This window comes from Macrobrachium rosenbergii, chromosome 15, assembly GCF_040412425.1.
Source record: "Macrobrachium rosenbergii isolate ZJJX-2024 chromosome 15, ASM4041242v1, whole genome shotgun sequence".
Classification (NCBI taxonomy): domain Eukaryota; kingdom Metazoa; phylum Arthropoda; class Malacostraca; order Decapoda; family Palaemonidae; genus Macrobrachium; species Macrobrachium rosenbergii.
In genome coordinates, this window is record NC_089755.1 from 52,034,646 (window position 1) to 52,047,739 (window position 13,094).

General features: G+C 37.0%; 1 long non-coding RNA gene across 1 annotated transcript; it reads left to right on the forward strand.

Moving 5' to 3' along the window:
* Positions 1-49: 49 nt before the first annotated feature.
* Positions 50-10,291, forward strand: LOC136846706 (uncharacterized). The gene is made up of 2 exons (XR_010855498.1): positions 50-4,095; positions 6,586-10,291. It is a non-coding gene; the product is annotated as an uncharacterized lncRNA (long non-coding RNA).
* The last annotated feature ends 2,803 nt before the right edge of the window (positions 10,292-13,094 follow it).

Below are 13,094 nucleotides of genomic sequence, written 5' to 3' on the forward strand. Positions count from 1 at the left end.
GAGCGTCATACATTCTTCTTCTATGAAAGACAGTGCTTTTAGGCAATGGTAATTTTCACTTTCTTGTATAAAAACGTTTTCAGAACTTTGTTATATAACAGCAAACTCCATGACCGTCGCATGTAGCTTTTGCGTTTCGTAATGTAAAGCGAAGTACTGAGATTGTGCAAACGTTTGTGAAAGTTGGCCCCGGCCAGGGCGGGAGAGGGTGGAGGAATACGTCATCGTTGGCAACGCATACTGCCATTTACAATATTGTTTTTGAGTTTGTAAAACTAAAATGACTCATGATACTGTTTAGTAGGAGATATGTAAAAGTCTGTACGAATACAAAAACGCACGTTTTCCCATCGCACAGAATTTGCATCTACTAAATCGTTTCTAGAAACAATACCACAGCTTTCACCCGTAAGTGAGCGCCACCCGTAAGCGGGCCTCTCAGTCCCTCGGAAATCTCCCAAGGCTTTGCCTTTGAGTACAACGTTTGATACCCTTCACGTCAAGAGTGCGTTCGGGCAAATAACATTCCATATTTGGGCAATATTCTGATCAGACGCTTTCTGCTTAAAGTATACAATATCCCGATGGCATCCATAAGGCATTTTTAACTATAAAGCAAAAAGAGGGTCGATTAGTCTCATGTCATCATATTTCAACGATCGAATCTTTTCACACGACTGACTGATTGATTGCAAGTTAACTCAATGCCACCTACCAGGAATCAGCCCCTTAATACTGGTGCCAGACGTGTTTTTGCAAGGGGAAATTGATTGCAAAGATGCTTGCCGAATTAGCGAGTGGTTCTGGGTTCGATTCCCAAGCGAGCCTGTTTAAGTATGCTTCATAAAATACCCCTGTGTTATGTCGACCTAATAAACAGTGAATTAGGTACCTGGCAGCAATTAAGTCGGCTGCGAGGGACTGCAATCAGGGAGGAGAAAGGGGATTTCCAAAAGAGGTCCCGAAGACCGGAAGGAACCACCTCACATGTGGCCACAATGAACCAATTTGCTGGGTAGGTAGAGGGCAGCGAGACTGAACACCCCCCTCCATCCTCTGGAGGGCCCCCAAAACGAAGCACCCATGAACGGGCCCCCACCGACGAACAATCTTGACCTGCACACACACACACACACGCTGAGCTGGTATTTCGGGATGAGGTTGCCAGTCATTCCATTCTTTGTCCTCGCATGTGACAGTTGCTGCTCATTGATCATAAGGTATTATTTTTCCGCTTAGGTCCGCAGAGGTGGTTCAATATTGGTAAGTTCTCGGTCGTGAATCGAATACAGATCTTCAATAAGAACAATTTACCGCTATCATAACAAACGTAATATTACATGATTAGATACAATTTATATTCACTAAGAAATACATAGATATATATTGTTTTAAAAATGAAGATGCAATAGGATTTCTCGTCTTTACAAGAGAACGACGTTATGAATCAGGAACTGCGTTACCAACCTACGCATATACTGTACATATGGAGCGAGTTACGAACATACGAACTTTTCTTTCTGCGCTGTGCTGTGAACGAGCGCTAATGCTTAGCAGTTAAGGCTTCTTCCTTAATGCTGGGCTATGGTCCATAACTAAGCTGTAGCCCACAGATTTTAACTGCGGCTTAGGCCTACAATGTCACGTCTCTTTTAGATTGAAAACTTGTTCACGTATGTGGCCTCACACTTCGTAAACATAGCAGAGTCGTTTATAAATGATTTCTCATTTCTATCATTCTCATTTTGGTTCAGTCTCGTTCCTCTCAAATGCTTGCACAGAGACAGACTACGAGGTTGTCATAACCTGAAGGCGTAAGGGAGAGAGAGACCACAACAATGAATGTAGCATTTGTGTCATCATACGATGATATCACCCATAATTATTACTGCGCAGACAAGTGTGCACCTGCGCAAAACACAACTATGAGGTGCACCTTTCGAGTCAAGGTCAATTTTCGCCATGTGACGTTAACAGTTACTGAAAAAAGTTGCTTTGTTCAACGGATGCATTATTTAATTTTATAGGAATTATAAGTTTTCTACCGTAGCTGAAGACTCTGCATCCATACTGCTTATGAATATATAAAAAAATGGTTTTCAGATCACCGGATTCAGTGATGCACTGAACTGCAATACTGTATTTAATTATCTTTCAGGCACTGCAGGTTATTTAGCTCACTTTATAAAACTGAGGTGATTTTGGTATTATTATTATTATTATTTAGAATTTCACATCATGAAAATCTGCTCTTTTTTGCAAAAGTAATTTGAAAGTTTAATCTTCAATCTTTTTGGTTATATTACATTTTATAATTACAAGTCTCTAATAAATATTATGTTGTTTTAATCATTATCGACAGAAAAAAAGTAAAATCAGATAGCGCTACTTGTGTTACAAACGGCAAAAGTACTGGGGATTCTGGGGCTGAAAATGTTGATTCACATTGCCACTTGTTTGAAGTTCAGCCAATCATTTGGTTTAACCCCGTAGAGGGTGGGGGCGTTAGTGCCGTCAGTGCACCTCTTACGGTTCTTTACAGCGTGCCTTCGGCCCCTAGCTGCAACCCCTTTCGTTCCTTTTACTGTACCTCCTTTCAAATTCTCTTTCTTCCATCTTACTTTCCACCCACTCCTAACAATTGATTCATAGTGCAACTGCGAGGTTTTCCTCCTGTTACACCTTTCAAACCCTTTACTGTCAATTTCCGTTTCAGAGCTGAATGACCTCATAGGTCCCAGTGCTTGGCCTTTGGCCTAAATTGTACGTTCAATTCAATTCATTCAAAGTACGAATGCTATTTTATTTACTTAAAAAAACGCAGCACTTGAGCGCTAAGGTTTTTTTGGGGGGATAATTTTTTTGTGCCATTTAATGTTTAGTTTTTCCCTATGGAGTTATGGTAAAAAATAATGGCATGTAGGGAAAGCATTTGATCGACCTTGAAATCAGCACCGTAGGCATTCACCTTCCTTATCAGACACTTTGTAACTGATAACAAGTTCCCACGTATACATATTTTAAATGTTAAAAAATCCTTTAAACTTCATATTAATTCCATAATATCGTACTTACAGAGTCGTGCTGTGGTATAAACTATGAGTGTTAATCATTCTTCTAGTGTCATTCATGAAAATATGGTAATACTCGGCGAATAACGTTCTGCATTTAAGAAACCAAAATAAGAAAAAAGAGTAAATATCAGAGAAAATTTATCTCTGAAATTTAGATTTAGTGATCCTGCTGTAATGATTACTGTAGTCTTGCACTATAGTTACAAAAAAAAAAAAAAATTCTGATTTTCACTGAAATTCCCTTTAACTCAGTTTGGCGATTGGTTGGATCCTGTTCCAGATGTATTCGACTTGCTATATGAGTTAGGATATAACAGAAGTCAAAATTAACATTTAATTTTAGCTTGTTGTGGTTAAAAAGTAGCCTTATTCAGCATACCATGGTCTATAAGTCAGATTAGAAACATTCCATATTTTATAATCTATATATATCCTATTTTGCTTATCCTATGGTTTATATCCCATATTGCATAATTTAGGTTAGAAACTAAACACTGCGACGTCAAAGAAGTGTCGCGGCACATTTTAAAGGAAGAAAATCTTAGTTCTCATTGCCACTACCGTTGGGAATAGCAAAAGTTCGTGTCAAAAGCAAAATTGCTCTCGTAAATGAACATTTGGAAGGATAATCATATTCACGCTTTAGCAGTAATGCCAAAAAAAAAAAAATCTATTCGGTGCTATTTGTCTTTTGGGGATGATCCCACCTCACCCCTCTCCCGTCCTCCTACCAAAAGGAAGAGAATTAGAGAAAACGACGGAGAGAAAATGTTTGGCTTCGTCACTCCTGTATCCTTGCTTCTACTGTTCGCCGGGAGAACTTGATGCTATCATCCCCATTTGTCCAGTAACTCCCGCTCGAGAAACATCTGCTGTGTAGCCTGTGTATATCAAGGGGTACTTGATTTATTATTTGCGGGTTTTAATATAGCAGCTTTGTGAGTTGTGAGCTTTAATGGCTGATTATTTTCCATTTTGTTTCCCAATCTCAACCCTCAAGTTGTTTGTTGGAGTTCGAACTGTAAGTATAGGCTCCTTTGTGCATGCATTTTTTATCCTTTGTATTCAATATCCTGTGTTCAAGATTTTTCCGTTTTCTCATACCTTGGGCTTATGATAAGGTTTTCCATTGAACGTTGAGGAAACTGGCTTGTGATTTTCTGAAATTCGGGAATTACACAATCGGATATGCAAAAAAAAAAAAAAAAAAAAAAAAAACGAGAAGCAGGTGGAAAAAACGTATGGTTTAAATATAAACGGTAAATAGGACACGAACAATATGAATTTATGGTTTATAGTGTTTATAAAGTTGAATCTAATTCTACTGTCTGCAGCCATTGATTACTGTTTTGCCTTTTCCAAAGAGTTCGTTGAAGTATGGTCACTGAACAACCCCGTGCACGATGTCTCAACTTGCCCCAGGAAACTTTACTGAACCATTTTAAGCCCACCAATTCAGCTGATCTATAACAAGGCATTCGGTAGATCTGGCATTAGGCCTATTTTAATTCCGTAACTGGATTTCAAATATGCTACAAATAAGATATTTTGGTGTATCTCTGAACTATCAGTGATGTTTGAGCAGTCGACACCTGCAAATGTAGACTTGACTTCTTGGTAGGACTTAAAATGGTTGAAAGAAGTTGCCATATTTTGGAGTCCGAGGAGCTCCAAAAGTCATTTGTAGTGTGTTTACATAATCACGACAGTTGCCTATATCAAATAAGCGCTTTCTCTGAAACTCAGTCACTCGCCCAATGATGTGATTCCTTTCAGAGGTATGTTGGTATAAAAGTGATTTTGTAGGGAGTGACTTTTAATATCAAACACGGTTTTTGATAGGTTTTAATGTGATTTTGATGAATTTGACATTAATTTACGTGTGAACTGGTTGGTCTTCAATCCGTCATATCCCACCTTGTCAAAAATGGGGAACCATAGTGGAAACATGGCGTTACTTTCAGTTTAGGTAGTTAACGGTTAGGGATCCCACATTCCTTCTGAGGATAGGAAAGAGAACGAAAACATCCAAAAAATGTAGGTAAGTACTGCTTAGAGTTTACTGTAACCTAAGTTAGGCTAAGTTTGCTGCGTCTTAACCTAGTTGGGTAGGTCGGGCCTAGGTTAGGGAAGGATAGGTTAAGTTGCATCCCATATTTTTCACCATAATATTTGTCACCTTAAGTTAATAGAGGTTAGGGGTGGGCTAGGATAGGTTAAGGTGCGTCCATGTATATCGGTTTTTTGCTTTTCTGTGATCTAAAACCCCGGTTTGCACACTTGTCCCCTTTGATGAGGTGTGGGTATAGCAGATTACTTTTGCATTTACAGTGCAATTGCATGTTCAGTTTATAAAAAAAAACATAGCTATCTAGACAATTTTACACTTACTCATTTATAGGTCAGAAAAACCTAGTCAAATGTCACTCCAAGGTCCAGAGACCATGTCACCCCCTCCTAGCAATTGATTCATAGTGCAACTGCCAGGTTTTCCTCCTGTTACACCCTTCAAACCCTTTTACCGTCAATTTCCATTTCAGCGCTGAATGACCTCATAGGTCTTAGTGTTTGGCCTAAATTCTATATTCACTTCAATTCAAAACGTATTTGATATAATAAGCAGAATCAACGCTGATACTGTACTGTTCTCAACCCAAAAGGTTTCTCTTTTTGTAATAAAGCCTTGAGACTGTTTACTATGACTTAAATTTTTTTCCCAGGTAACTGCCATTCAGGGAACTCGTCGAAATCCTTTCACGAGTCTCGGTGAGAGGAAGTGAGCTGAGTCTAGTCAAAATGGTTCACTAAATTTTCATTGTTCTTTGGCGTGAAGTAGGTGTCTTACATAGCTAGAATGGTAAAAGAAAACATTATTTTTATGAATATTTTCAGGTTCAAGTTCTTACAGTCTTAGATATCAGAATGCAATTATGTCTTTGAGTGATTTCCATAATGTTTTTAGATAATTGCTTTTAATTATGGTTTCTAGCCCTTAAAAAGATAATTTTTTATTGTAAGTTTGTATTTCACTGATGAGCTTCCTAGGTTTAGGGGTCTCTTAGGTGTTTGTTCATAAATCGTTCAGTATGATGCACAGCTGTCCTGCAAAGGTTACGAGCTGCTCTATGAGCAAGAGCCCGTGCTGGCATAAGGCCAGCTTAATCAAAAACTACATCCTGCAAAGAACTTGTATCCAATATAATGACTGGTTTTCAAAATAGTAGTCCTCATTTTTAAGTTTATCATGAGTTGGAAAACTCCCCACGTTGGCTTTAATTTTTGTATTTCATAAACTATAAATGTACTTTTAAGCATTTTTTGATAGGTTAATAATTTGGTTAAGACTAGTTTAGCAAGTTTCAAGATTTTTTTATTGAATAGGCTTGAAATTCAAATTATACTTTCTTAATCCTGATACCTGTTCATAGGATTTACCTAATGAATGTATATCAAAGTATATAATGATTACATGTTGAATTATTGGAAGAATTAACACATTTTTTTCTTTCAGGTTAAACATGGCGAACTGCTTGTATGAAATATTATCTATCCACAATTTTGATGTTGGTGCACATCAAGAAGTCGATCATCTGAAAGAAAAATGTATCAGCAAATGAACCTAGGATATCTGGCTTCAAGTAAAGGCAGTCTAGTACACAGGATTTTGAGTGCAGGGATGATTCCTAGTTTGGGAGTTTTATATACAAGTTTTCACGACGAGGTTCTTAAGTATCATGGTGGTTAATTCGTCAGTTAGTGGTCATTCTCAAGTTATATCTGGATAAAAATTTTACTTTAGTTCCAGGCATTCTCAGTGTTTTGATTCCTTATAGCTTCGTGATATTGAATAGAATTGGATTACTTTCAAACAAATGTTCATAATTTTTCTATCTGAGAATTTTTCAAACGAAAAATTCAAATAAAATTTATATCAGCAGATCTTCAAAATTCACAAGTAAATGTTTTTCCCCTGAACATCCTGGGTGTCCCTTTCAGTCTTGTAAACATTAGCATTGCTATACTTAAGAGCCTCTTCGTTAAATCCCACTCTCATCAGTGCACTTATAGCTAGAAAAATTTGTATTCACGAAAATGCTAATGTATGAGTTACAGTATATGATTTTTGATAGTGTCTTATGTTAATATTAAACTTTGACCACTTTTGCTTGCAAGTTTGCCAGTTTTCTAAGTAACTGACATAGTGACAATTAGTAACCTGAATTTCAATTAACTTTCATACGTTAATGCTTAAATTCTTGAGTTGTAAAGCACAAAACTATCACACATTATATTTTGAATTGTGATGAAAAGCTGCAATTTTTGGTTATCGGTTTTAGAAAGTGACCTGTGAATATCAAATATTCTTAAAAAGCAAGCTAAGTGGTATCATTCAGACAGAATGTTAAAGAACTAAATGTGTTATAATTATGGTAAATTATCGATAATTGCAATTGAGTTCAACCATTAAAGAGAAGCTTCATACTAGATTATTGGAGTCAATAGAAATCAATAGTTTTTGGTGGACTCTCACTTAAAAGCAATGGTGTGAATCATTTTCACTTATTTTTATAGAGTATTATGTAACAGTGTCTTTCAGCAGGTTCTTGCATTTCTTCTATATATATTACCTTCAAATAATTTTAGATACTGATCTTGAATGTACCGTAATTGGAGTCTGTTCTCAATGTTCTGTGTCGCTTTCGTTCCTTTGTGAGGAAATTTTAGGCAGTTTGGCTGTTCGTTCATTTGTCACATTTTTCAATCTTAATAATGGTATTTTAGTTAAAAACTTTTAGCGTTAAATGTGTATATCTTGGTAACTTTCATAGATCCGACCACAATTGATTTCTGAAGACTCATGGAATTACTTGGTTAATTAACTACCTGGTTCAGGCTGGCTGAATTCCACCACGGACCCTTGTACAGAGGCGTCCTTCAGTGTGGCTAGATTTTGAAGAGAAGGGAAAAGACTTTTGGACTTGACCTAACCATCAGACGACAAGTTACGTCAGTAATTCTCAAGTCAGTGTCTGAGTGAAACAATCTTAGGTCAGGATGCAATATGTACTAGGGATTTTTTTGAACAATTGTCCAAGGTGCATTGCTGAGTTCATTAGATTTCCATTGTTAAAGCTATACAACTGATGAGAGTGGGATTCACTTTTGTATGTTAATGTAATCCTTATTACTCATAAGTGTTCGTGGCGTCTGAAGAGAACTTCTGTAAAATTAGGTTCGAAGTGTATAGTTTTCATGTCGCCCTCTCTCTCTCTCTCTCTCTCTCTCTCTCTCTCTCTCTCTCTCTCTCTCTCTCTCTCTCTTTCTCTCCCCAATTTGTCTCCAAGATGAAAATTATTGAAGTGGGGTCTTACCCTTGAAAGTTTTTACCTTGCAATAATGTGCTTTGGAAAAATTTCAGATTAATGCCTCCCGTTTTTATTTTGAAATTTTTAAGGTAATATAATAATTCCCTGTTTGGATTGCTATTAAGTATAATATTTTGCAACCTCCATTTTGTATAATTATCGTGAGTACAAGTATTCTGAATTCCATAAAGTATACGAGCATGCTGTAAAGTGTGGGGGTTTTTTGTATATTAAAGAAAACTTCAAATTTCTCCCAACTCACCTCCCACCCCTACGATTGATGCTATAGTTAAAAACAACCACCTCTCTCTCTCTCTCTCTCTCTCTGGGTACATGGGACATACCTTGAACTTTCCAAGAACTGTTATAAACCTATGTTCTGAAATAATTTTCAAGATCCATGTAGAATTTTCCATTAGAATCAGTTTTACAGAAGTTCTCTAACCCTCTGATCCGTTACTCCAAGTTTCAGCTCTCCCGTTCCCTCTCCTTGATCCTACCCTTTCCCAAACTCAAGATGCTAAAAAAGACTTGGAAAATAACTACCCAGTCAACGTTCATATGACCGAGGTCTCCCTCCCCCCTTCCCTCTTCTAAGCACCAGCATTTGCCACTTAATTCCTCTTCAGAAGGGGCTAGAGAGTCCATGAGCTAGTTCTTGTTTTTTAGCTATAGGAACCCTGTTCATTCATGCTGTTTACGACTACCTCTTGTACAGAACGTGTTCATTCTTCTGTTGGTGTAATGAGAGCAATTTTTGTCATATTTAGTCCATCTTGAGAAAAGTGAAGTCATGAGCAGTGGCTCGTGTCTTGTTTCAGTTGCTTAAAAGCCTCAAATTATCTTAGTTTTGAAGATTTATAAGTGTTTAGAATTTTATAATTTAGTTTTATTTAAAGATATTTTCTAAATTCACTAGCATATTTTTTGCAGAAGACTGTAATGCAAAATGTACAGGTTTTGGCATAATCTTATTTTTTAGTTTATGTATACACTATCATCTCAGTGACATCAAAATTATCAAATTTGTCATGAATTATGTAAGTAGTGTACATTTTGAGTAATGTGAAAGGGCTGTGACTTAGACTTCAAGAATGTGTGAATTTTTAAAAGATGTGAAATTAGCGGAAATTTGCCAAGACTGGTACAAACATCAATGATTAAGAATAATGGTTAAGATATTCCACTTTAATGAAAATACAATGTTATGGTAAAGAATTGTTTTAATTAGAGGGTCATTGTGAAGTCTTGGCTATTCATTGCTTTCTGTTACGCGAAAACGCCTGGGCTTTCTGAAAAGAGGTCCAGCGGGGCTCACAAGTGTCCATTTTGTCTTCGATTTCTTCCATTTGTGTCCTTGACATAAAGAAGGGCTAAAGAACTGCTGTAATCGTCTTTTGTGGAACTGTGTAATGAGTTTTCAAATATCCTCTTGGTATGGAAACTGTTCTGGTGTGCGTGTGTGTTTGAATTGGGGACGGGTTTCCTGCGGGTTGTTTGGGGGAGTGGGGGGAGGGGGGGAGGAAGTGTTGGTGCTCTAGGTTGAGGAAAAAACAGTTCGTGGTTATTATGGATCAGGGTATACATGCTGTTCAGGTTTGCTTTTTGGAGCTGACCTAGTTTGATAAATAAGAGTTTTCGGAAGCAGATTCATATATTAACGATAACATTAACTTGTGTGGAATATCAAGGTGTTGGTTTTCCTTGTGGTAAAATTTTCTATTTTTTCTAGTTTTTTAAAGCCTTGAAGTTGTCTTTGGTTTATAGCTTGCTGAAGTTCAGTTGCAACTTGTCCTTGAATACCGGGAAGGTGTTCTGGAATGGAATGGAATGGACCTACAAGGTCATTCAGCGCTGAAAGGGAAATTGAGAGTAGAAAGGTTTGAAAGGTGTAACAGGAGGAAAACCTCGCAGTTGCACTGTGAAACAAGTGTTAGGAGAGGGTGGATAGCAAGATGGGAGAGAATATGATTGGAGATACAGTAAAAGGAATGAAAGGGGTTACAACTAGGGACCGTAAGAGGAATGAAAGGGTTTACAACTAGGGACCGAAGGGACACTGCAAAGAACGTTAAGGAAGGTGTTCTGATTTGGGGTGAACTATATAGTCTTAAATAAACGTACTGTCATGAGTTACTGATGTGCAGGAATGTACCTGTTATACTAGTTGATAAATGAATTCGCTTGCTTTGTTGAAAATTAATGTAGGTCTTGATTCTGTGTAATCCAACAAATGTTATTGAAAGTTGATATAAAATTAAAGCCTTAAAAGGATCAAGCTAAATAAGAACTCACTGGTGCTCTACAGTAATAAGTCCTCATTCCCTGTGTTTTTCTTTTTAATCGCATACTTGAGCATAATACGAGAATTGTAAATGCCCAGTTTAATTCCTCCAAATATTGTTGTATTCGCGTTTGATCTAGTAAGTAGGTTCTACTTAATTTGTACCTTGATAGTCGACGTATGTTTCAAGGTAATGAAACAAAATCCGGAAAATTTACCGGAACAGGACTTTGCTATATAATTCAAGAACACAGTCGCCAAGAAAACGAGGGTTATTTTCTAAGTAAAGATGGCAATAAAAAACTTTTGAGATTTGCGGTTGATTAAAAAAATTTTAATTCCTCTAAGAAGTTCTTCCTCAGTCCTTGTTCTGAAGAGATCTATTAGATGGAGGTAGTTATAATCATGAAATTAAATATCGTAAGTCTTGTACGAATAAGGTAAAATATAGGAGTATAGTTTTCAAACAATCTTGACTAGGGTAGTACTCTTCTCTAAACTGCAGAATCATTCTCTCTCTCTCTCTCTCTCTCTCTCCAAAATCTTTCTCACACACACACACACACACCCCTCCAAAATCAATCTCTCTCTCTCTCGCTCTCTCTCTCACCACACACACACGCACGCGCGCGCCCACACACACCCCACTGCAAATCAATTTCTCTCTCTCTCTCTCTCTCTCTCTAAACTGCAAAATCTCTGTACCATAGGTTTACTTTCATGTTAAGCGCTCATGTATAGAAACACTTTTGAATACCTGAGCCGGACTGGTAATCAACGCCCCTTTGGCAATAAGCTTTAACGGACGTTTTCATTGAAATGTTTGCAAGTCATAGCTCCATGTTTTTATGAACGTTTATCTCTATTTATATGGTTATTCCTTGCACATCAGTAGCGTCTTAAGAGCCAGTTCGTTAGATGTTAGTTTAATAAGCATCGTATTCTGAAGAGTTTAAACCTCAAGTTATCTTAGGGCTTTGTGCTCTTGGGGTGCGGCGTTAGGACTATTTGCCATAAAGGAATCGTCAGAGTTTTAACAGATTGGTGTACCTTGACACTAAAAGGGTCTACGGCCTCCTTTGGGGTTAGGGGAATTTCTCTCTCTCTCTCTCTCTCTCTCTCTCTCTCTCTCTCTCTCTCTCTCTCTCTCTCTCGGCTTTAAAAGACCTGGACAGGCAAGGGTAATAAGTTGTTCGCTCCTTGTACTGAAAACGAAATGAGATATTGTTTTGCTTTCGAAATGAAGGATTTTAGTTTTTTTTTTTTTATAAAGTGAAAAAAACAACGTAGCTATCGTACAGCTCGCTCGGAACGGAAAATTGATTACTGAAGGGTTAAGCTGAAGTACATATTTCCATGTATGGGTAATTAGTTTTATGGTAAATTTCAGACTTAGGAATATCTCATATTCATTTTCCTAAAAGCATTGACTATTTCAACATTAGTCAAAAGTTAAATTTTTACGTTAGTAATGGGTTAAATATTTACCTAGTACATCATTACAATGGACATCTTCAAAGTTGTACAGGGGTTGCATTGTTAACAGGCAATTTAATATAATTCAAAAGCAAATTTTTTTATTTGCACCCAATTCAAAAGTAGGCTGTAATTTCCCACTGTAATTGGCCTCTTGCAAGTCATAACTATTTTCATAAACATTTTCAACTATTTCCATAAACATTTTCAGCATTGTTCTGGGGTTAAGTTCTTAAAACCCACAGTTCCTATTCATATAGAGCAAATCTCTTGCCTGTTCTTATTAGACCGAGATATAGATTCTGCTGTCTAATTAAAACTTTGTAAGAACGACCCACTTTTCTCAATAATAATGCAAAGGGGGGTTTGAATTTGTATTCGGCTACCGTAAATTGTCTAAACCCCTGATTTTTTCCCGAAATATATCTTGTACTGTTTTTCGGTGTTTTAAATATAATAATACCTTAAATGGTATATAAGTAACAACGGTAAGGTATAAGAAAATTATATGCAAGTCATGTAGTAACAACAGCTGGTTCCATTTTCTTTACTTCACGAAGAACCTTGTCAGCCCTCCTTATGAATTGAAAAGGCTACGTTTCGCATCTTATTAGTTTTAATATATATAACGTGGCTAGCACGCTGTACTGCGACGAATAGAAGATACATTATCTATTAGATTAGACGTATATGTCATCAGGTAATTATCAGTTATTAAAATTTGAATTTTACGTGGCTTTACTGGAAACGTTGATGCGATATTTAGATTCAACTTTATATTTCCGATAATTTCTCTCTCTCTCTCATGCACATCTTCAATGAGGGCTTTTCAGGTTCTCTTCAAGACTGAATAAAAAAAAAAGGATCCGCGGAAATGACAATCCATTGTAAGCT